Raw genomic sequence first — 22,817 nt, 5'->3', positions numbered from 1 at the left:
CTGGTAGTATTCACTCTGCCCACTCTCCCTCTCATTCAACTCTGGCTGCTTAAGAATAAAGTGCACTCAGCCCATCAACAACTTTCAGCTGAAATGTCTCAGAGCTATATTTTTATGTATGTGTTGCATTCAAACACACACACACATATGCACGCCGAGCACACGCACACACACACACACACACACACACACACACACACACACACACACACACACACACACACACACACACACACACACACACACACACACACACACACACACACACACACACACACACACACACACACAGACACACATTAGTAAAGAACAGCAAGCTCGCCTTGGTCTTAGAACAGAGAAGATGGGATGACTATTTGCATCATTAGTGTTGTGCTGGAAGAGCTACTGAAGCGCAGAGGAGTTCTAACGCACTCAGAGGAGTTCTAACTCACTCAGAGGGAGGGGAATGAGAGAGGAAGAAAAATAGCGAATGAAGGAAAAAACAGAGTGAAAAGGAGGGAGTGAGGTGGCATGGAGAGTGGCGGGATGGAGAGAAATAGAGAGAGAGAGAGAAAAACAGAGAGGAAGCAGGGAGAGTGGTGGGATGGAGCGAGAAGGGAAGAGAAAAAAGAGAGAGAGAGAGGAAGAGAGAGAGAGAGAGGGGGGGGGGGGGGGAGAGAGAAACAGAGAGAGAAACAGAGAGGAAGCAGGGAGAGTGGTGGGATGGAGAGGAAGAGAGAGAGAGAGAGATAGAGAGAGAGAAGGGGAGAGGGAGAGAAACAGAGAGAGAAACAGAGAGGAAGCAGGGAGAGTGGTGGGATGGAGAGGAAGAGAGAGAGAGAGAGAGAGAGAGAAGGGGAGAGAGAGATAGAGAAGGGGAGAGAGAGATAGAGAAGGGGAGAGAGAGACACAGAGAGGAAGCAGGGAGAGTGGTGGGATGGAGAGGAAGAGAGAGAGAGAGAGAGAGATAGAGAGATAGAGAGATAGAGAAGGGGAGAGAGAGAGAAACAGAGAGAGAAACAGAGGAAGCAGGGAGAGTGGTGGGATGGAGAGGAAGAGAGAGAGAGAGAGAGAGAGAGAGAGATAGAGAGATAGAGAGATAGAGAAGGGGAGAGAGAGAGAAACAGAGAGAGAAACAGAGAGGAAGCAGGGAGAGTGGTGGGATGGAGAGGAAGAGAGAGAGAGAGATAGAGAGAGAGAGAAAAGGGAAGAGAGAGATAGAGAAGGGGAGAGAGAGACAGAGAGAAGTAAAAAGGAGAGAGTGGGGTAGCAGGGAGAGTGGTGGGATAGAGAGAAAGAGAGAAAGTGGGGGAGAGAGAGAAAAAAGAGAGTTTCAGTAGATCTCAGCAGCCGAAGGACTGGAGATTGAAAACGGCATATTTTTTTTTGCTGTGAGTTGGTTTTTCTAAATATAGCCTCCCTCCATTCTCCTTCCTCTCCTCCTCTCTTCTCCCTGGTACCGCGCATATCTGAACACCCTTGGAAGCTGGGTGGATAGGAGGGTAGGTGGGGGTGGAACGATTCTAGAAGGATGGCTGGGACTGAGGTTTGTCAAAGGTCACTGCGTATTGTAGAAATCGCTTGAGAGAGAGAGCATAGTGGAATTGGACGACTCCACACAACTATACCAAATCCACTGAAACCAGATATTTGATCAGACAGTGGACACCTACTGACCAAAAAGACCTACCTACCAGACCTACTGACCAAAAAGATCAGATCATGTGAAGTCATTATGGCAGTTGCCTCCACTCTAGTCCACAACCCTGGCCTGGGTGTGATTCGACCTGTTCCTCCACTCCAGTCCACAACCCTGGCCTGGGTGTGATTCCACCTGTTCCTCCACTCTAGTCCACAACCCTGGCCTGGGTGTGATTCCACCTGTTCCTCCACTCCAGTCCACAACCCTGGCCTGGGTGTGATTCGACCTGTTCCTCCACTCCAGTCCACAGCCCTGGCCTGGGTGTGATTCGACCTGTTCCTCCACTCCAGTCCACAACCCTGGCCTGGGTGTGATTCGACCTGTTCCTCCACTCCAGTCCACAACCCTGGCCTGGGTGTGATTCAACCTGTTCCTCCACTCTAGTCCACAACCCTGGCCTGGGTGTGATTCAACCTGTTCCTCCACTCCAGTCCACAACCCTGGCCTGGGTGTGATTCGACCTGTTCCTCCACTCCAGTCCACAACCCTGGCCTGGGTGTGATTCGACCTGTTCCTCCACTCCAGTCCACAACCCTGGCCTGGGTGTGATTCGACCTGTTCCTCCACTCCAGTCCACAACCCTGGCCTGGGTGTGATTCGACCTGTTCCTCCACTCTAGTCCACAACCCTGGCCTGGGTGTGATTCAACCTGTTCCTCCACTCCAGTCCACAACCCTGGCCTGGGTGTGATTCGACCTGTTCCTCCACTCCAGTCCACAACCCTGGCCCGGGTGTGATTCAACCTGTTCCTCCACTCCAGTCCACAACCCTGGCCTGGGTGTGATTCGACCTGTTCCTCCACTCCAGTCCACAACCCTGGCCTGGGTGTGATTCAACCTGTTCCTCCACTCCAGTCCACAACCCTGGCCTGGGTGTGATTCGACCTGTTCCTCCACTCCAGTCCACAACCCTGGTCTGGGTGTGATTCGACCTGTTCCTCCACTCTAGTCCACAACCCTGGCCTGGGTGTGATTCGACCTGTTCCTCCACTCCAGTCCACAACCCTGGCCTGGGTGTGATTCGACCTGTTCCTCCACTCCAGTCCACAACCCTGGCCTGGGTGTGATTCAACCTGTTCCTCCACTCCAGTCCACAACCCTGGCCTGGGTGTGATTCGACCTGTTCCTCCTGTCTTCTATGAGCTCATGTCTTTGACCATTCAAATTCATTGAAGCCAGATATACCATCAGACAGTATCTGTGAACACTACACTGTACAGAGATGATCACAGCCAGTTAGTCATTAGGACAGTTGCCTTCACTCCAAAGACCTGTATGTGATTTGACATGTTCCTTCCATCTTTTATGAGCTCATTACACTACTTCACACTACTGAGTTGTCTGTAGACCCTGCCACATATGTCTTGTGTCTAAGCCGTTGAATTTCGACTCCACTTTGTCTCTATACTGACATTTCGCTTGTTTGATTGCCTTGCTGAGAGAATAACTACACTGTTTGTATTTGGCCATATACCCAGTCACCTTGCCATGGTTAAATGCGATGGTTCGTGCTTTCAGTTTTGTGCGAATGCCGCCATCTATCCATGGTTACTGGTTAGGATAGGTTTTAATAGTCACAGTGGGTACAACATCTCCTATGCACTTCCTTAGAAACTCACTCACAGTATCAGCGTATAAATCAATTTTATTCTCTGAGGCTACCTCAGAACATGCCCCAGTCCGCGTGATCAAGACAATCTTGAAGCGTGGATTCCGATTGGTCAGACCAGCGTTGAATGGTCCTCAACGGGGTACATCCTGTTTGAGTTTCTGCCTATAGGAAGGGAGGAGCAAAACTGGCAAAACACTGGATCACTGCTACTCTAACTTCCGCGATGCATACAAGGCCCTCCCCCGCCCTCCCTTTGGCAAATCTGACCACGACTCCATTTTGCTCCTCCCTTCCTATCGGAGCATGAGGTATCCCGTATGTACAACTAATAAAACTTAAAAACTTGAAACACACACACAGACACACACAAACAAACAGACACACACGTCTGCCTGTATGCCCGCTGTTAAATAGGTGTCTCTTCTCCAGTTACGGCTAGAAATATTCCTGATGCAATTATTATTTTATTACTATTATTACTTTTTTAACCTTTATTTAACAGAGGAATACGCTACATAGACAGATATATACGCTACATAGACAGAGGAATACGCTACATAGACAGATATATACGCTACATAGACAGATATATACGCTACATAGACAGAGGAATACGCTACATAGACAGATATATACGCTACATAGACAGAGGAATACGCTACATAGACAGAGGAATACGCTACATAGACAGAAGAATACGCTACATAGACAGATATATACGCTACATAGACAGAGGAATACGCTACATAGACAGAGGAATACGCTACATAGACAGAGGAATACGCTACATAGACAGATATATACGCTACATAGACAGAGGAATACGCTACATAGACAGAGGAATACGCTACATAGACAGAAGAATACGCTACATAGACAGATATATACGCTACATAGACAGAGGAATACGCTACATAGACAGATATATACGCTACATAGACAGAGGAATATGCTACATAGACAGAGGAATACGCTACATAGACAGATATATACGCTACATAGACAGAGGAATATGCTACATAGACAGAGGAATACGCTACATAGACAGATATATACGCTACATAGACAGAGGAATACGCTACATAGACAGATATATACGCTACATAGACAGAGGAATACGCTACATAGACAGATATATACGCTACATAGACAGAGGAATACGCTACATAGACAGATATATACGCTACATAGACAGAGGAATACGCTACATAGACAGATATATACGCTACATAGACAGAGGAATACGCTACATAGACAGAGGAATACCCTACATAGACAGAGGAATACGCTACATAGACAGAGGAATACCCTACATAGACAGAGGAATACGCTACATAGACAGGAATATGCTACATAGACAGAGGAATACGCTACATAGACAGAGGAATACGCTACATAGACAGGAATATGCTACATAGACAGATATATACGCTACATAGACAGAGGAATACGCTACATAGACAGAGGAATACGCTACATAGACAGAGGTATACGCTACATAGACAGAGGCATTCACTACATAGACAGAGGAATACTCTACATAGACAGAGGAATATGCTACATAGACAGATATATACACTACATAGACAGAGGAATACGCTACATAGACAGAGGAATACGCTACATAGACAGAGGAATATGCTACATAGACAGGAATACGCTACATAGACAGAGGAATACGCTACATAGACAGAGGAATACGCTACATAGACAGAGACATACCCTACATAGACAGAGGAATACGTTACAGCAGAAGGAGCAGGAGGAGCAAGATATGGAGGCAGAAAAGGGATGGGAATGGAGCGCTGATCTCTATGGTTACCTCTGAAATGGAATCCCTTAAATATTGCAGTGCACCGCCTTTGACCTATATCGTGTTTCTACTTTTGACCAGGGTTTCCCAATGTTGTGCACTACTTTTGACCAGGGTTTCCCTATGTTGTGCACTACTTTTGACCAGGGTTTCCCTATGTTGTGCACTACTTTTGACCAGGGTTTCCCTATGTTGTGCACTACTTTTGACCAGGGTTTCCCTATGTTGTGCACTACTTTTGACCAGGGTTTCCCTATGTTGTGCACTACTTTTGACCAGGGTTTCCCTATGTTGCGCACTACTTTTGACCAGGGTTTCCCTATGATGTGCACTACTTTTGACCAGGGTTTCCCTATGTTGTGCACTACTTTTGACCAGGGTTTCCCTATGTTGTGCACTACTTTTGACCAGGGTTTCCCTATGTTGTGCACTACTTTTGACCAGGGTTTCCCTATGTTGTGCACTACTTTTGACCAGGGTTTCCCTATGTTGTGCACTACTTTTGACCAGGGTTTCCCTATGTTGTGCACTACTTTTGACCAGGGTTTCCCTATGTTGTGCACTACTTTTGACCAGGGTTTCCCTATGTTGTGCACTACTTTTGACCAGGGTTTCCCTATGTTGTGCACTACTTTTGACCAGGGTTTCCCTATGTTGCGCACTACTTTTGACCAGGGTTTCCCTATGATGTGCACTACTTTTGACCAGGGTTTCCCTATGTTGTGCACTACTTTTGACCAGGGTTTCCCTATGTTGTGCACTACTTTTGACCAGGGTTTCCCTATGTTGCGCACTACTTTTGACCAGGGTTTCCCTATGTTGTGCATTACTTTTGACCAGGGTTTCCCTATGTTGTGCACTACTTTTGTCACTATATTGGGAATATTCTGTGCCATACGGTGCCATTTCAAACCTAGTTTTCAAACCTAGTCCACTATGCTCCCTGGCTGGCTGAGGGCCTATCCCCACACAGAGTCATTCACCAGACTCAACCAATCTGCTGCTTCAAAGTATCTCTACTGAGAATCTACTGGAGCTATCCCATATACAGCCATGATGTGTAGCTACAGTACAGTACCGTGCTGCCTGCACCCTTCATATTATAATTACATCTTAGATAGACCCATATCAGCCTTGTACCTAGACCCACAGCACTGTGCTGCCTGCACCCTTCATATTATAATTACATCTTAGATAGACCCATATCAGCCATGTACCTAGACCCCCAGCACTGTGCTTCCTGCTCCGTTCATATTATAATTACATCTTAGATAGACCCATATCAGCCATGTACCTAGACCCACAGCACTGTGCTTCCTGCACCCTTCATATTATAATTACATCTTAGATAGACCCATATCAGCCTTGTACCTAGACCCACAGCACTGTGCTTCCTGCTCCCTTCATATTATAATTACATCTTAGATAGACCCATATCAGCCATGTACCTAGACCCACAGCACTGTGCTTCCTGCACCCTTCATATTATAATTACATCTTAGATAGACCCATATCAGCCATGTACCTAGACCCCCAGCACTGTGCTGCCTGCTCAGTTCATATTATAATTACATCTTAGATAGACCCATATCAGCCATGTACCTAGACCCACAGCACTGTGCTTCCTGCTCCGTTCATATTATAATTACATCTTAGATAGACCCATATCAGCCTTGTACCTAGACCCACAGCACTGTGCTACCTGCTCCCTTCATATTATAATTACATCTTAGATAGACCCATATCAGCCTTGTACCTAGACCCACAGCACTGTGCTTCCTGCTCCGTTCATATTATAATTACATCTTAGATAGACCCATATCAGCCTTGTACCTAGACCCACAGCACTGTGCTACCTGCATCCTGTATGGCAATACATCACCAAACACTGTTTCATGAGGAATGCCTTTCCAACAGTCTTGAAGGAGTTCCCACATATGCTGAGCACTTGTTGGCTGCTTTTTCCTTCACTCTGCAGTCCAACTCATCCCAAATCATCTCAATTGGGTTGAGGTTTGGTAATTGTAGAAGCCAGGTCATCTGATGCGGCACTACATCACTTGGTCAAATAGCCCTTAAACAGCCTGGAGGTGTGTTGGGTCATTGTCCTGTTGAAAAACAAATGATAGTCCCACTAAGTGCAAACCAGATGGGATGGTGTATCGCTGCAGAATGCTGTGTTAGCCAAGTGTCACAGACAGTGTCACTAGCAAAGCACCCTCACACCATCACACATCCTCCTCCAATGCTTCACGGTGGGAACCGCATATGCAGAGATCATCTGTTTACCTACTCTGCGTCTCACAAAGACAGGGCAGTTGGAACCAAAAATCTTTGGACTCATCAGACCAAAGGACAGATTTCCACGGTCTCCTCTGTCTGTTACTTGAACTCTGTGAAGCATTTATTTGGCCTGCAATCTGAGGTGCAATTAACTCTAATGAACTTATCCTCTGCATCAGAGGTAACTCTGGGTCTTCCTTTCCTGTGGCCTCATGAGAGCCAGTTTCATCACAGCGCTTGATGGTTTTTGCGACTGCACTTGAAGAAACTTTCAAAGTTCTTGACATTTTCCGGATTGACTGATCTTTATGTCTTAAAGTAATGATGGACTGTCATTTCTCTTTGCTTATTTGAGCTGTTCTTGCCATAATAAGGACTTGGTTTTTCACCAAATATGGTTATCTTCTGTATACCACCCATACCTTGTCACAACACAACTGATTGGCTCAAATGCATTAAGAAGGAAAGAAATCCCCCAAATGAACTTTTAAACAGGGCACACCTGTTAATTGAAATGCATTCCAGGTTGAGAGAATGCCAAGAGTGTGCAAAGCTGTCATCAAGACCAACGGTGGCTACTTTGTAGAATCTCAAATATAAACTATATTTAGATTTGTTTAACACTTTGTTTAACACATGTTATTTCATAGTTTTGATGTCTTCACTATTATTCTAGAATGTAAAAACTAGTCAAAGACTGGTCCTGTATATTGTTCCCCTCTAAAAAAATCTTTCAAATCGTATCCTTTATCTAAGTCAGATGTTATATTATTATGGATAATGTTAATACTCAGCTATGAGTGTAGTTGGCTTGATGATTCTAGCCCTGGGAAACATGTCAGTGGATGGAGGTTCCAGCCCTGGAGAACCTGTCAGTAGATTGAGGTTCTAACCCTGGATAACCTGTCAATGGATGGGGGTTCTAACCCTGGGGAACCTGTCAGTGGATGGAGGTTCTAACCCTGGAGAACCTGTCAGTGGATGTATGTTCTAGCCCTGGGGAACCTGTCAGTGGATGGAGGTTCCAGTTCTGGAGAACCTGTTAGTGGATGGAGGTTCTAACCCTGGGAAACCTGTCAGTGGATGGAGGTTCTAACCCTGGAGAACCTGTCAGTGGATGGAGATTCTAACCCTGGAGAACCTGTCAGTGGATGGAGGTTATAAACCTGGAGAACCTGTCAGTGGATGGAGGTTCTAGTAACTGGTTATGTCATTCAGCTTGGTGAATTGGTGATGTGTAAAATAAAGGGTTGAGCGATGTCCCAGATATGCCCTGCAAACCAACAGGGTAACACAGTGGATGGAGGTTATAACCCTGGAGAACCTGTCAGTGGATGGAGGTTATAACCCTGGAGAACCTGTCAGTGGATGGAGGTTCTAGTAACTGGTTATGTCATTCAGCTTGGTGAATTGGTGATGTGTAAAATAAAGGGTTGAGCGATGTCCCAGATATGCCCTGCAAACCAACAGGGTAACAGCTTTCTTTTTTTTTCTTTTTTTTATTTGACCCCTTTTTCTCTCCAATTTCATGGTATCCAATTGTCTCATCGCAACAACTCCCGTACGGGCTCGGGAGAGACAAAGGTTGAAAGTCATGCCGATGTACAGCCACACTGCTTCTGACCCGGAAGCCGCACCAATGTGTCGGAGGAAACACAGTGCACCTGGCAACCTTGGTTAGCGTGCACTGCGCCCGGCCCGCCACAGGAGTTGCTGGTGCGCGATGAGACAAGGACATCCCTACCGGCCAAGCCCTCCCTAACCTGGACGACGCTAGGCCAATTGTGCGTCGCCCCACGGACCTCCGACAGAGCCTGGGTGCAAACCCAGAGTCTCTGATGGCACAGCTGGCGCTGCAGTACAGAGCCCTTAACCACTGCGCCACCCGAGAGGCCTGTATAATGCTTTCTAACTTGTTATAACATGTATGAGCCTTTATGTTTCAAAATTTGGCATATAAAGGATTTAAAAACATTTATAAGCAGGCTTATTCATTAAAGTTAAGATAACGTGTAACCAGCTTTATAGACGAAACACATTTCTATTATATTTCCATGAAGTATTCCATTAGAAAATGACCTGCAGAGTGACTAGAGAGCCTATTTCTTGAGACAGGAAAGAGGCAGCGAGAGACAGGAACTGTGCTAGTTCATCAAATTTAATCAAAGCATTGCACACTGACACACCAGTACTCACACACAAATACACGGGCACACACGCAGGTACGCAAACACCAATGCACACACACAAAATACATACACACACACGTACACACACACACATAAGCAAACATGCACACACACATACACACACACATACACACACATACATACACATATACACACACAAAGCACTCCTCACGGGACAGGCTTTTAGTGATCTGTCTCATGCAGTACTTAATTGACCCCACACAGGAAGCCTAGCAGTCCCAAATGCACTCCGTCCCCCCACGCACAGCACACTCACACTCACACACACACTGAACACAGACAATCTGAGCACACACACACTGAGCACACACACACACACACACACACTGAGCGCACACACACAATGAGTGCATGCCACACACACTGAGCACACACACAGAGGACACACACACTGAGCGCATGCCACACACACACACACACACACACACACACACACACGCATGCAGCACAGAGAGGAGAAAGCATGATATACCAGCCAGTATACTGTGCGCCCCTCAGCAAAGCTTCTTCTCCACACCTGCCCTGCCTCTCCTCAGCAACTGAACAGAACAGCACTAACCCACCCCATATTCTGCAACTAATATCCCAGAATACACCAGGACCATTCACCAGCAATATCAGCAATGTAGCAAGAGCCCTGTCACTGGACATCAGACTGATATTACTGTCTGTAAGCTTGAGTGAAGGAACATTGAAATATTCAATCAGATTTTATATTGCTTAACATGCACAGTTGCACCCCTTATCACCACACCACCACATTCCTAAAGCCGCTACCCAGGAGATTGCCCCAGAGTGCTAAACATATTAACAGAAGCGGTAGCCGATATAGGAAGGTGATAAGATTCTATTTTCATCTCGATGTACTGGTAGATCAACTCTTTTCAGATTTTGATGGGTATAATCTTGATAAAGAAAGAAGAAAATACTCCCAAGTTTAAATATAAGAACAAATCAAGATAAAACAAACAATATGAATGTTATGTTCTCTGCAGAATGAATGACCAGAGATAATAGAGTAGAAGAGAAGCAGCTGAATAGTCTTGAGAGAGAAAGCGATGTCGAATAGGGTGGGTACTTACTCAGTTGAAGGTAGGAAGAGTGCTCTCTCCCTCGCTCTCTTTCTTTCTCTCTCTCTCTCTCTCTCTCTCTCTCGCGCTGCTACTCAGTCATGGTGTTCTCTCTCTCTCCAGGGTAGCGTTGAAATGTACTGTACCGTGCTTGGGAGCAGTCTATCCCTCTTTCTCTCTCTCTTCCCCCTCCTCCCTCCCTCTCTGTCTCTCTCTAAGACACAACCCTTTGCCACGTCATTAGGGCTCTTTTCTTTCCATCCTATCTTACACTCTTTTGTTCCTTTATCCCCCTCTCTCTTCTTCTTCATCGTCATTATTTTATCTCTATCACTACCTGTACTGTTATATTCTTAGTCACCCTGAGACTCTGCAGCTTCTCAACATTGAACATGTAAAGAGGAATGGACCGGTTCAATAGGCCATATTTAGTTTTGTTACAGTAATGTGTGGCACTAATAGAAAGGCATTTCTATTCTATGTATGTATATTCATATAATTTGTTACTGTAAGATAATCAGAGTTCATTACAGTGTTGTTTAATGAGAGAACCGTACAGTTAGAACTGTTAGTGAGGGAGGTACATTCTCAAACAACTATTATTTGCCACTGCTATGTTCTGAACAAACAGAGTAATAACTCAAACAGATGACTAGAAAAAGCGCAAACCAAGTTTATTCACCAACTGGGTCATACAGCTGCAAAGACAAGACATGATTACACAAGCACATATATTTATACCCTCCGACTGGGCGGAGTGGACTCCTTACACATCTAGACAGCCAATACATCTCTGTTGCTAGTCAGGAACTTAATTGGTTCCTCTCATCGGTGTAGTCATGGCCCTGCCTAATTCTATAACCTTTCATGGGCGTGAAAGTGTATGTGTGTGAGATAGGACTGTAGAAGAAGGATCGTTGTGGTGGAACCCTCTGGCCCCCCTCCCAGTGGTTTCTTCTCACTTCATCTGTTGACTTGACCTCGAGCCGAATTCCTCGCTCCTCCCTAGTTCCTCAGCTGGCCTGCCTTATCAGAGACTAACTGTTGGCCTTCTGTCATGGTCTGACCTTAGTTCTTTTATTATGTTTATTATGTAAATATGGATACCACGCTGCACCTTGGTCCTCACCTTCTTCCACCGACGACGGCCGTTACACCTTCGGCTCCCTCCTTAGGAACACGGAACAGAATATATGACCTTTCTGCACTTCCCCTTGTCTCACTCAGTAACTTTCCATACACCAAGTTCCTATCCACGCTTCATTGACCCCAACCTATACATTCCTTATACATAATACGTTCTAGTATGGTAACATTAATAAGCATGTTTCAAGCTAGAATACAACACCACAAACATATCCCAAACATATCCCCAACGATCAATTCAAATCAAGTGAGAAAGTAAGTAGGTAAGCACCAGTCAATCAATCAATCAAATGTATGTTATAAAGCCCTTTTTACATCAACTGTTGTCACAAAGCGCTTTATAGAAACCCATCTAAAACCCCAAACAGCAACAAGCACTGCAGAGGCAAAGGCACAGTGGTTAGGAGAAACAATATACGAGTTTCACTGGACCAGCCTTCCATCAAACTATGTACAAGTACCAGACACAAGAACCAAAGACACAAGTTAGCAGCAAAACCACTAGCACAGCCACTTTAAACTCTTTTCACAAACCTCTCCTAACCACCGTGGAGTTGAATGGCCAAACTGTATGAAGTAAAGGACAAGACAGGAGACAGTGTGGTGGTGGTAGGGAGATGGAAGAGCCAGGCTCCCCAGTGTGTGTGTGTGTGTGTGTGTGTGTGTGTGTGTGTGTGTGTGTGTGTGTGTGTGTGTGTGTGTGTGTGTGTGTGTGTGCTCTGTTTTTTGGATGTCACAGCTGTCTGTACACTGACAGGCCCTCCGTTGCGCTACCATGTCAGGGGCCCGTGTGTGTGTGTGTTCTAGGGAACACAACCGAGAAAAGTCAATCCCTCAACAAAACAATCCCACTGAGCCTGTTGCTACGCTTCACACACACAAACACACACGCACACACTTCATTTGAACATTTCCACAACTCCATATAGTGTAAAATCCACTACAAACGTCCTAGTGAACCAAGATGGGACCAATTGACGTCATAACTTACATTTAAGACTGAAGAAGTCTATGAGAAATTTCCAGTGAAGTTTAAGATTCATAATTTATAGAGCAGGTTGCTGGAAAGGAAGAGAAGAGAGAAGGGGGACATACATTTGAATTCCGTATGAGCAGTATGATGTGAATAAAACATGAACAAAGGGCTTAAAAGCTAAACTCCCTCCACAATGTTTTGCACTCAGAGAGAAAGAGAAAGAAAGAGAAAGAGAGAGAAAGAGAGAGAGGGGGGGAGAGAGAAATAGATGACTCCCTGTCTCTGGGTTGGCAGTGAATTCCCATGCTGTGAGCTGCACCTAATCATTATTATTAATTTGTTTACATAGATTTTATTTGACTTTTCCAATGACAACAAAATCATTACAGCAAAAAACTAAATAGAAAAACATCAGAAAAAGAACAGGAAGTAGATACAGTACAATATACTGTACAAGATAAGTATACAGTTACAGTATTGAATTGAATTGTTACCATGGTATATTTAACCAGGTCATCCTGGTTTGTGAACCTTATCCATTTCTCCCCTTTGCTTTCAAATACAGGTGTTTACAAGTCTTAAAACATATGTCAAGCTTTCCATAATAAAGATTTGTTTTACTATACTTTGCAATTCTTCAGATTTTGGGGCTTCAACTTTATACAAATTCCTGGTAATTTATTTTTTTACGAGCAGCAAGGAAAACTTTAATCAAGTACAATCAAGCACATTCACGAAAGCATTTCAGTGCAGATATCTGTCAGCAGACCTGGGATCAAATATTATTTGAAATAATCTCAAATACTTAAGCTGGGCTTGATTGCGTTTGCCTGGCGCAACTGAACCAACAGTATAGTTACAAAACTGCAAACCCCACCCATCTGGCACTCCAGACAGGCAAAAGCAAATGGGGAAAGTATTTGAAAGATTTCAAATATTTTTTATCCCAGATCTATCAGTCCCTTTCTGTCTGTCCAATGAACCATCTGTGAGTGTGTGTACAGTGTACAATACCAGTCAAAAGTTTGAACACACCTACTCATTCAATGGTTTTTCTTTATTTTTACTATTTTCTACATTGTAGAATAATAATGATGACATAAAAACTATGAAATAACACATATGGAATGATGTAGTAACCATGAAAGTGTTAAAAAATCTAAATATATTTTAGATGTGACATTCTTCAAAGTAGCCACCCTTTGTCTTGATGACAGCTTTGCACACTCCAGGCATTCTCTTATCCAGCTTCACCTGGAATGCTTTTCCAACAGTCTTGAAGGAGTTCCCACATATGCTGAGCACTTGTTGGCTACTTTTCCTTCACTCCAACTCATCCCAAACCATCTCAATTGGGTTGAGGTTGGGTGATTGGGAAAGCCAGGTATCAGGTATGAAGGTAAGACCCAGATGCAGACACGTCGAATTAACAATGGTTTAATAATCCAACAGGGGCAGGCAATAGACAGGTCAAGGTAGGCAGGGGTCAGTAAACCAGAGGTGGGCAAAGTTACAGGTCGGGAGGCAGGCTCAGGGTCAGGGTAGGCAGAGGGCAATAATCCAGAGGTGGGCAAAGTTACAGGTCGGGAGGCAGGCTTGGGGTCAGGGGCAGGCAGAGTGGTCAGGCAGGTGGGCTCAGAGTCAGGACAGGCAAGGGTCAAAACCAGGAGAGCGAGAAAAAGAGAGACTGGGAAAAGCAGGAGCTGAGAACAAAAACGCTGGTTGATGCCACCTGGCATCCTACCTGGGTGCATATCTGGTTGACTGGGTGTCGACGGTGGAAGTCGGTTGATGAGGGCTGGATCCAGGATGTCTCTAGCGGGGACTAAGCACCTCTCCTCTGGGCCATAACCCTCCCAGTCAACCAGGTACTGGAAACCCCTGCCCCGTGGTCGTACATCGTGTACGCCGGATGGCCATCGATGACACTGGAGGTGTGTTGGGTCATTGTCCTGTTGAAAAACAAATGATAGTCCTACTAAGTGCAAACCAGATGGGATGGCATATTGCTGCAGAATGCTGTGGTAGCCATGCTGGTTAAGTGTGCTTTGAATTCTTCACTGACAGTGTCACCAGCAAAGCACCCCCACATCATCACACCTCCTCCTCCATGCTTCACGTTGGGAACCACACATCTGTTCACCTACTCTGCGTCTCACAAGGACACGGCGGTTGGAACCAAAAATCATCAGACCAAAGGACAGATTTCCACCGGTCTAATGTTCATTGCTCGTGTTTCTTGGCCCAAACAAGTCTCTTCTTCTTATTGGTATCCTTTAGTAGTGGTTTCTTTGCTGCAATTCGACATGAAGGCCTGATTCATGCAGTCTCCTCTGAACAGTTGATGTTGAGGTGTGTCTGTTACTTGAACTCTGTGAAGCATTTATTTGGGCTGCAATCTGAGGTGCAGTTAACTCTAATGAACTTATCCTCTGCAGCAGAGGTAACTCTGGGTCTTCCTTTCCTGTGGCTGTCCTCATGAGAGCCAGTTTCATCATAGCGCTTGATGGTTTTTGAGTCTGCACTTGAAGAAACTTTCTTGACATTTTCCAGATTGACTGACCTTCATGTCTTAAAGTAATGATGGACTGTCTTTTCTCTTTGCTTATTTGAGCTGTTCTTGACATAATATGGACTTGGTCTTTTACCAAATAGGGCTTTCTTCTGTATACCACCCCTACCTTGTCACAACACAACTGATTGGCTCAAACATATTAAGAAGGAAAGAAATTCCACAAATTAACCTGTTAATTGAAATGCATTCCAGGTGACAACCTCATGAAGCTGGTTGAGAGAATGCCAAGAGTGTTTAATACTTTTTTGGTTACTACATGATTCCATATGTGTTATATCATAGTTTTGATGTCTTCACTATTATTCTACAATGTAGAAAATAGTACAAATAAAGAAAAACCCTTGAATGAGTCGGTGTTTCCAAACTTTTGACTGGTACTGTATATTGATGTTGGGATGGTGCTGAGAGGATGAATATAAAGTAGACATTTTTAGAAATGTCCCTTTAAGGGCGCTCTGGAAAGAATGGATGTTCTTAGAATGTACTCAGGGAGAACTGAAGCATACAGCGATGTGGATCAGTGGAGGCTGCTGAGGGGAGGATTATTCTACAATGTAAAAAAAACAACTACAATGTAAAAAAAAAAACTTTAATGAGTAGGTGTATCCAAACTTTTGACTGGTACTGTGTGTGTGTGTGTGTGTGTGTGTGTGTGTGTGTGTGTGTGTGTGCGTGTGTGTCTGTGTGTGTGTGTGTGTGTGTGTGTGCGTGCGTGTGTGTGTATGAACGCCTGCGTGCACGCACGCATATGTGTTTGTGTGTGTGTCAGTCCATCAGTCTGTCTGTCCCATTAACCATCTCTGCAGAACTGGTTCTAGTGCATTATGGATGAGACATCTATTTCAAGGCACAGAGTTGAGGGTAGAGGGTGCTGCTTTCTGACTTCTGAGTGGAGGGAAATGGCACCGACCTGCCTGCTGATTGGTTGCCAAGCTCCCTTGAGGATCAGGAGGAACTCTAGTTCAATAGATTAGACTGAGACATTACAGCAGGTACAGTGGTTACGTCCCACATGGCACCCTATTCCCTATGGGCCCTGGTCAAAAGTAGAGAACAAATGGCACCCTATTCCCTATGGGCCCTGGTCAAAAGTAGAGAACAAATGGCACCCTATTCCCTATGGGCCCTGGTCAAAAGTAGAGAACAAATGGCACCCTATTCCCTATGGGCCCTGGTCAAAAGTAGAGAACAAATGGCACCCTATTCCCTATGGGCCCTGGTCAAAAGTAGAGAACAAATGGCACCCTATTCCCTATGGGCCCTGGTCAAAAGTAGAGAACAAATGGCACCCTATTCCCTATGGGCCCTGGTCAAAAGTAGAGAACAAATGGCACCCTATTCCCTATGGGCCCTGGTCAAAAGTAGAGAACAAATGGCACCCTATTCCCTATGGGCCCTGGTCAAAAGTGGTAATAAGGTGCCATTTGGGATGCAAGCTGAGATGTTACAAGACAGGTACAGCTTGTGTTGGTGAAAGTGGCATGGAGTGGCAGGAGGAAAGCAACTGGGTGGTAGGGTGGGTGAGTGATGACTGAGTGAATATGAGTGAGTGAGTGAGTGAGTGAGTGAGTGAGTGAGTGAGTGAGTGAGCGAGTGAGCGAGCGAGCGAGTGAGCGAGCGAGTGAATGAATGATAAGTGAGTGAATGAATGAATGAGTAAGTGCCCACAGCTGGCATGCAAGCAATCATCAATCCGGCGCGCAGCTGCGCCCGACCCCAATCATAATGCCCATGGTCAATTCAATCATAATGCCCTTGGTCAATTCAATCATAATGCCCATGGTCAATTCAATCATAATGTCCATGGTCAATTCAATCATAATGTCCATGGTCAATTCAATCATAATGCCCATGGTCAATTCAATCATAATGTCCATGGTCAATTCAATCATAATGCCCATGGTCAATTCAATCATAATGCCCATGGTCAATTCAATCATAATGCCCATGGTCAATTCAATCATAATGCCCATGTTCAATTCAATCATAATGCCCATGTTCAATTTGGTTTGACATTCAATATCCCTATGGGGCTAGTAAGGGACCATCAGTAAATTACACAATGTACATGGGATAATATTTTAAAATGTCAATAGCTCCAAATTATACATTTTGGGGTCATTTAGAAACGTCCTTATTTTTTTTAAGAAAATCACATTTTTCATCTTTAAAAGTAACATTAAATTGATCAGAACCACAGTGAAGACATTGTTAATGTTGTAAATGATTATTGTAAATAGTACCCGCAAAACACCAATCTCAATGTCGATAGTGAAGAGGCGACTCCGGGATGCTGGCCTTCTAGGCAGACTTCCTCTGTCCAGTGTCTGTATTCTTTTGCCCATCTTAATCTTTTATTTTTATTGGCCAGTCTGAGATATGGCTTTTTCTTTGCAACTCTGACTAGAAGGCCAGCATCCTGGAGTCGCCTCTTCACTGTTGACGTTGAGACTGGTGTTTTGCGGGTACTATTTACAATACTCATTTACAATACTCATTTACATTAACAATGTTAATGTTGCCAGTTGAGGACTTGTGTCTAATGTACTTGTCCTCTTGCTTAGTTAGAGCCCGTTTGTGCTGTTCTGTGAAGGGAGTAGTACACAGCGTTGTACGAGATCTTCAGTTTCTTGGCAATTTCTCGCATGGAATAGCCTTCATTTCTCAGAACAAGAATATGGCGAGTTTCAGAAGAAAGTTATTTGTTTCTGACCATTTTGAGCCTGTAATCGAACCCACAAATGCTGATGCTCCAGATACTCAACTAGTCTAAAGAAGGCCAGTTTTATTGGTTATTTAATCAGAGAAACAGTTTACAACTGTGCTAAAATAATTGCAAAAGAGTTTTCTAATGATCAATTAGCCTTTTATCTAACACAATGTGCCATTGGAACACAGGAGGAATGGGTGCTGATATTGGGCCAATGTACACCTATGTAGATATTCCATAAAAAAATCTGCCGTTTCCTGCTACGATAGTCATTTACAACATTAACAATGTCTACACTGTATTTCTGATCAATTTGATATTATTTTAATGGACCAAAATTGGCTTTTCTTTCAAAAACAAGGACACTTCTAAGTTTGTGTTACATGCAATATATTTTGTGGACTTCACCAGACAGAGGTTGCTCTCTGGTTCTGTGATGAAACAAAGGTGTATTCTACCACTGACTTCTTATTGTCTTGGCCTTAGGTCTCTATATCACGGTGGCAAGGCATATCAACTAACAGTTTATAGAGTAAACAACGCAATTATCGGTTGTAATACTGCCTTTTCTTGTCTTGGCTTCCCCAGTGATTTTACGCGCACACCGCTACTGCTCAAACCAACTAGAAATGGTTGAAATTCATATACAAATATTAAAAGCATTTAATGAGACAACTAAAAGATGTGCAACATGAAAATATTGTCCCATTTACATTATGTAATTTATTGACGGCCCATAACTAGCCCCAGAGATAGGCTATCCTATGTCCTATGTTAAACCAACTTTGCCAGTCACACAACAGCTGGCTGAAGCTAATTGGAGAAAGAAATTGGCGACTTCAAGACACAAGACCAGGTTAGACTGTTTCAAGTTATCTAGAAGGGTGAGTGACTGTAACTGTGTACTGTTTTGGTAGTGAATGTACAAATACTTGCCATGTAAGAACACACACACTAGAGGCATTTAAAGAAAGGCCCAGTGCAGTCAAAAATGTGCTTTCTGTGTTATATATATATATATATATATATATATATATATATATCCACACTATGAGGTTGGAATAATACTGTGACATTGTGAAAATAATGATAATGGACTTTTAGTGTAAGAGCTGTTTTAAAAGAGTCTGAAATTTCAGCCTGTTTTGGTGAGATGGAGTTTTGGCCTGCCTGGTGACATCACCAGGTGATACATCATTTAATAGACCAATAAGAAAGAGAGTTCCAAACCTCTCTGCCAATAACAGCTAGTTTTCAGTTTTCCCCTCCCCACTCAGACCACTCCCAGACAGTCCTAGCAAAATTCTTGCTTGAGAAATTGCTCTTTGCTAAGAAGTTATTTTTGTTTTTTTATGTTGTCAATTTTAATTGAAACAATCACAGTAAGGTACTTCATTTTTTACCAAGAAATGATTTGATGTTGAGATTGTTTTTAAAGTTTGCATTGGACCTTAAAAGCCAAATCAGGAAGTTCAGCCCCCCCTTTAAGATCCCATTCAATCTCTTTAACTGGATCTGTGCAGGACCTACAACCAATCATGAACCAGGAAGATACTGATGTTTGTAAGCATTGATGGTGGCTGGACTGGACAGTAAACAAACAAATAACTTTATATAGCTTCAAATTATGTTTAACAAATGTTTTTCTAAAGATGATCTTATTCCTTTACTACTACCAATATATCACAGACATTTAGGGCTATTTACATATGTTGCATAATGGTATCACAGGAGTAGGCTAGTAAAGCAAAGTAACCTTGCAGATTAAGGTTTTGGTCAAACAAAGCACATGCTCCTAAAGTTTCCATTTCCCATAACTGATGATGACTGCAAGAAAAAAAAAATATTGAAGGATATCTGATACTTTGACTACTGCAATGTCCTTTACCTGCATACAGTATCCCCAAAGAGACAGTATCCCCACAGAGAAGTAATCCCCACAGAGACAGTATCCCCACAGAGAAGTAATCCTCAAAGAGACAGTATCCCCACAGAGACAGTATCCCCACAGAGACAGTATCCCCATAGAGACAGTATCCCCACAGAGACAGTATCCCCACAGAGAAGTAATCCCCACAGAGACAGTATCCCCACAGAGAAGTAATCCTCAAAGAGACAGTATCCCCACAGAGAAGTAATCCCCACAGAGACAGTATCCCCACAGAGACAGTATCCCCACAGAGAAGTAATCCTCAAAGAGACAGTATCCCCACAGAGACAGTATCCCCACAGAGACAGTATCCCCACAGAGAAGTAATCCCCACAGAGACAGTATCCCCACAGAGAAGTAATCCTCAAAGAGACAGTATCCCCACAGAGACAGTATCCCCACAGAGACAGTATCCCCACAGAGACAGTATCCCCACAGAGACAGTATCCCCACAGAGACAGTATCCCCACAGAGACAGTATCCCCACAGAGAAGTAATCCTCAAAGAGACAGTATCCCCATAGAGACAGTATCCCCATAGAGACAGTATCCCCACAGAGACAGTATCCCCATAGAGACAGTATCCCCACAGAGACAGTATCCCCAAAGAGACAGTATCCCCACAGAGACAGTATCCCCATAGAGACAGTATCCCCACAGAGACAGTATCCCCATAGAGACAGTATCCCCACAGAGACAGTATCCCCAAAGAGACAGTATCCCCACAGAGACAGTATCCCCACAGAGACAGTATCCCCACAGAGACAGTATCCCCACAGAGACAGTATCCCCACAGAGACAGTATCCCCACAGAGACAGTATCCCCAAAGAGACAGTATCCCCATAGAGACAGTATCCCCACAGAGACAGTATCCCCACAGAGACAGTATCCCCAAAGAGACAGTATCCCCACAGAGACAGTATCCCCACAGAGACAGTATCCCCACAGAGACAGTATCCCCACAGAGACAGTATCCCCACAGAGACAGTATCCCCACAGAGACAGTATCCCCAAAGAGACAGTATCCCCAAAGAGACAGTATCCCCACAGAGACAGTATCCCCACAGAGACAGTATCCCCATAGAGACAGTATCCCCACAGAGACAGTATCACCCAGTGAGACAGCCAAGAAGACAATATAGCTTGATGATATAAGACAGATGTAGAAGACAGATTAATAGATTCATGAAATAAAACAGATTGTCATCTGTTGCTGTTTGGCTATAATCTCCAACCATTAACTCACCTAATCTTCAACCCACTTTGTTTATGTTTAACGCATAAGAGACAATAAATACACTTTAATGCGTCAAATGGTAGGGTAGCCTACTTCTTGTTTGTACATTAGGCATGAGACTGTATGCATAGTCCCACTTGTCTATTGTCGAATACACTGTAATGATAATTAAAGAAACGACACTCCCATAACGATTCATCTCAAGGCTCGACCGCAAAAAACCAAGGTTCCCCATGACGTTAAACCGAAACAGTTTTTGCGATCGAACAACCGACAAGCGATTGCCTTATTTACCGCTGCGCTCCTTTCTGTCAGAAATGTATACAATGTGAAGAATTTTTGCATAGGTTACCCTTGTGTGGTTCTTATTTTGTCCCTTCATAAAAAAACACCCCAAAGCCAATAGAAAAATACAAAACTAACCTCGTTCAGCAGAAAGACATTTGAATATGTCAGGGACATCCACACAATTTAGTGAAATCTCCAACCGTCAACCTCGTTCACCTCAGTCCAACTTCAGGAAAGAATCTACAGTTCGCTGGCAACAACTAAGAAGGCAACAATTGTAACCCTGTCGATACATTTTCTCCTAGAATAACAGAGAATGTGTTAGAAGATATCCTTCGTAGGAAGGGACTTCGTCCACACCGGTTCAACTTCCTCTATCTTCATATGTTGATCATTGAATCATGATCAATTATATCTTAGCCTTCAAAGTCTGATGCACTGGCTACAAGGACGAATACATTTCCCCTGTCTCAATAAATAATGTAAGAACTGCACTTTTAACATCTCCATAATGATGAATTAGGATTCAATGGGGATTGATTCGGTCTCCCTTTATGAATGGGGTTAGAGTCCATCTATTGGCGATAGGGATCCTCTACAAATAGCACCTATACTTTCACATGAGAAGGATAAAATGCTGTCGTGTGAATGCAATGCTGTATTTGAATAGATTATATTTACTGTTGTTGTTATGTCTTAATGTGATTTGTTCTTCTGCAGTGGTGACTCATGTTCACCAAGGGAACTCCACCCACGTCAGCGTATTCTGGTGCGTGCGACTCATTTCAATCCAAAATGAATGAGGGATACAAGTCATCATAGGAGGCTATGGGTGCAACAGGGGCTGCACAGGTGCGATTATTGACAGTAGACAGTCACCTACATTGTCTTAATCACAAACTACTGGCATATTTCCTGTAGGTATGACAAATGACAGGAAAAGCACACATTTCTCGGCTACTGTATAATTGTCAAAAAAAAAACTGTAATTGTCAAAATGTAATTTCATTCATATTGGTGTAACTATACAGCAGCATTCACGATGCATCCTGAGCCCTCTGTGTACTGATACATTTTCTCCATTCATCTCATAATGTAATCACAGGGATAGGATTAGACTAAAACAGAATGTATACTGAACAAAAATATAAAAGCAACATGCAACAATTTCAAAGATTTTACTGAGATTTTATTTTTTATTTTATTTATCTGTTATTTTACCAGGTAAATTGACTGAGAACACGTTCTCATTTACAGCAACGACCTGGGGAATAGTTACAGGGG

At 43.7% G+C, this 22,817-nt stretch overlaps 1 protein-coding gene across 1 annotated transcript in view; it reads right to left on the bottom strand.

Annotated features, from left to right (window-relative positions):
* LOC110532726 (voltage-dependent L-type calcium channel subunit beta-4) overlaps positions 1–10,758 on the bottom strand; it is a 37,646-nt gene extending 26,888 nt beyond the window's left edge. The window contains exon 1 of the mRNA XM_036988785.1: positions 10,684–10,758. The gene's annotated coding sequence lies outside the window, so the exon portion shown is untranslated. The remainder of the gene's footprint in view (positions 1–10,683) is intronic.
* Between the last annotated feature and the right edge of the window lie 12,059 nt (positions 10,759–22,817).

Source organism: Oncorhynchus mykiss, chromosome 9 (assembly GCF_013265735.2).
Source record: "Oncorhynchus mykiss isolate Arlee chromosome 9, USDA_OmykA_1.1, whole genome shotgun sequence".
NCBI lineage: Eukaryota > Metazoa > Chordata > Actinopteri > Salmoniformes > Salmonidae > Oncorhynchus > Oncorhynchus mykiss.
The sequence above is the reverse complement of the archived record's forward strand: the minus strand, read 5'-3'. Positions and strand labels throughout refer to the sequence as shown.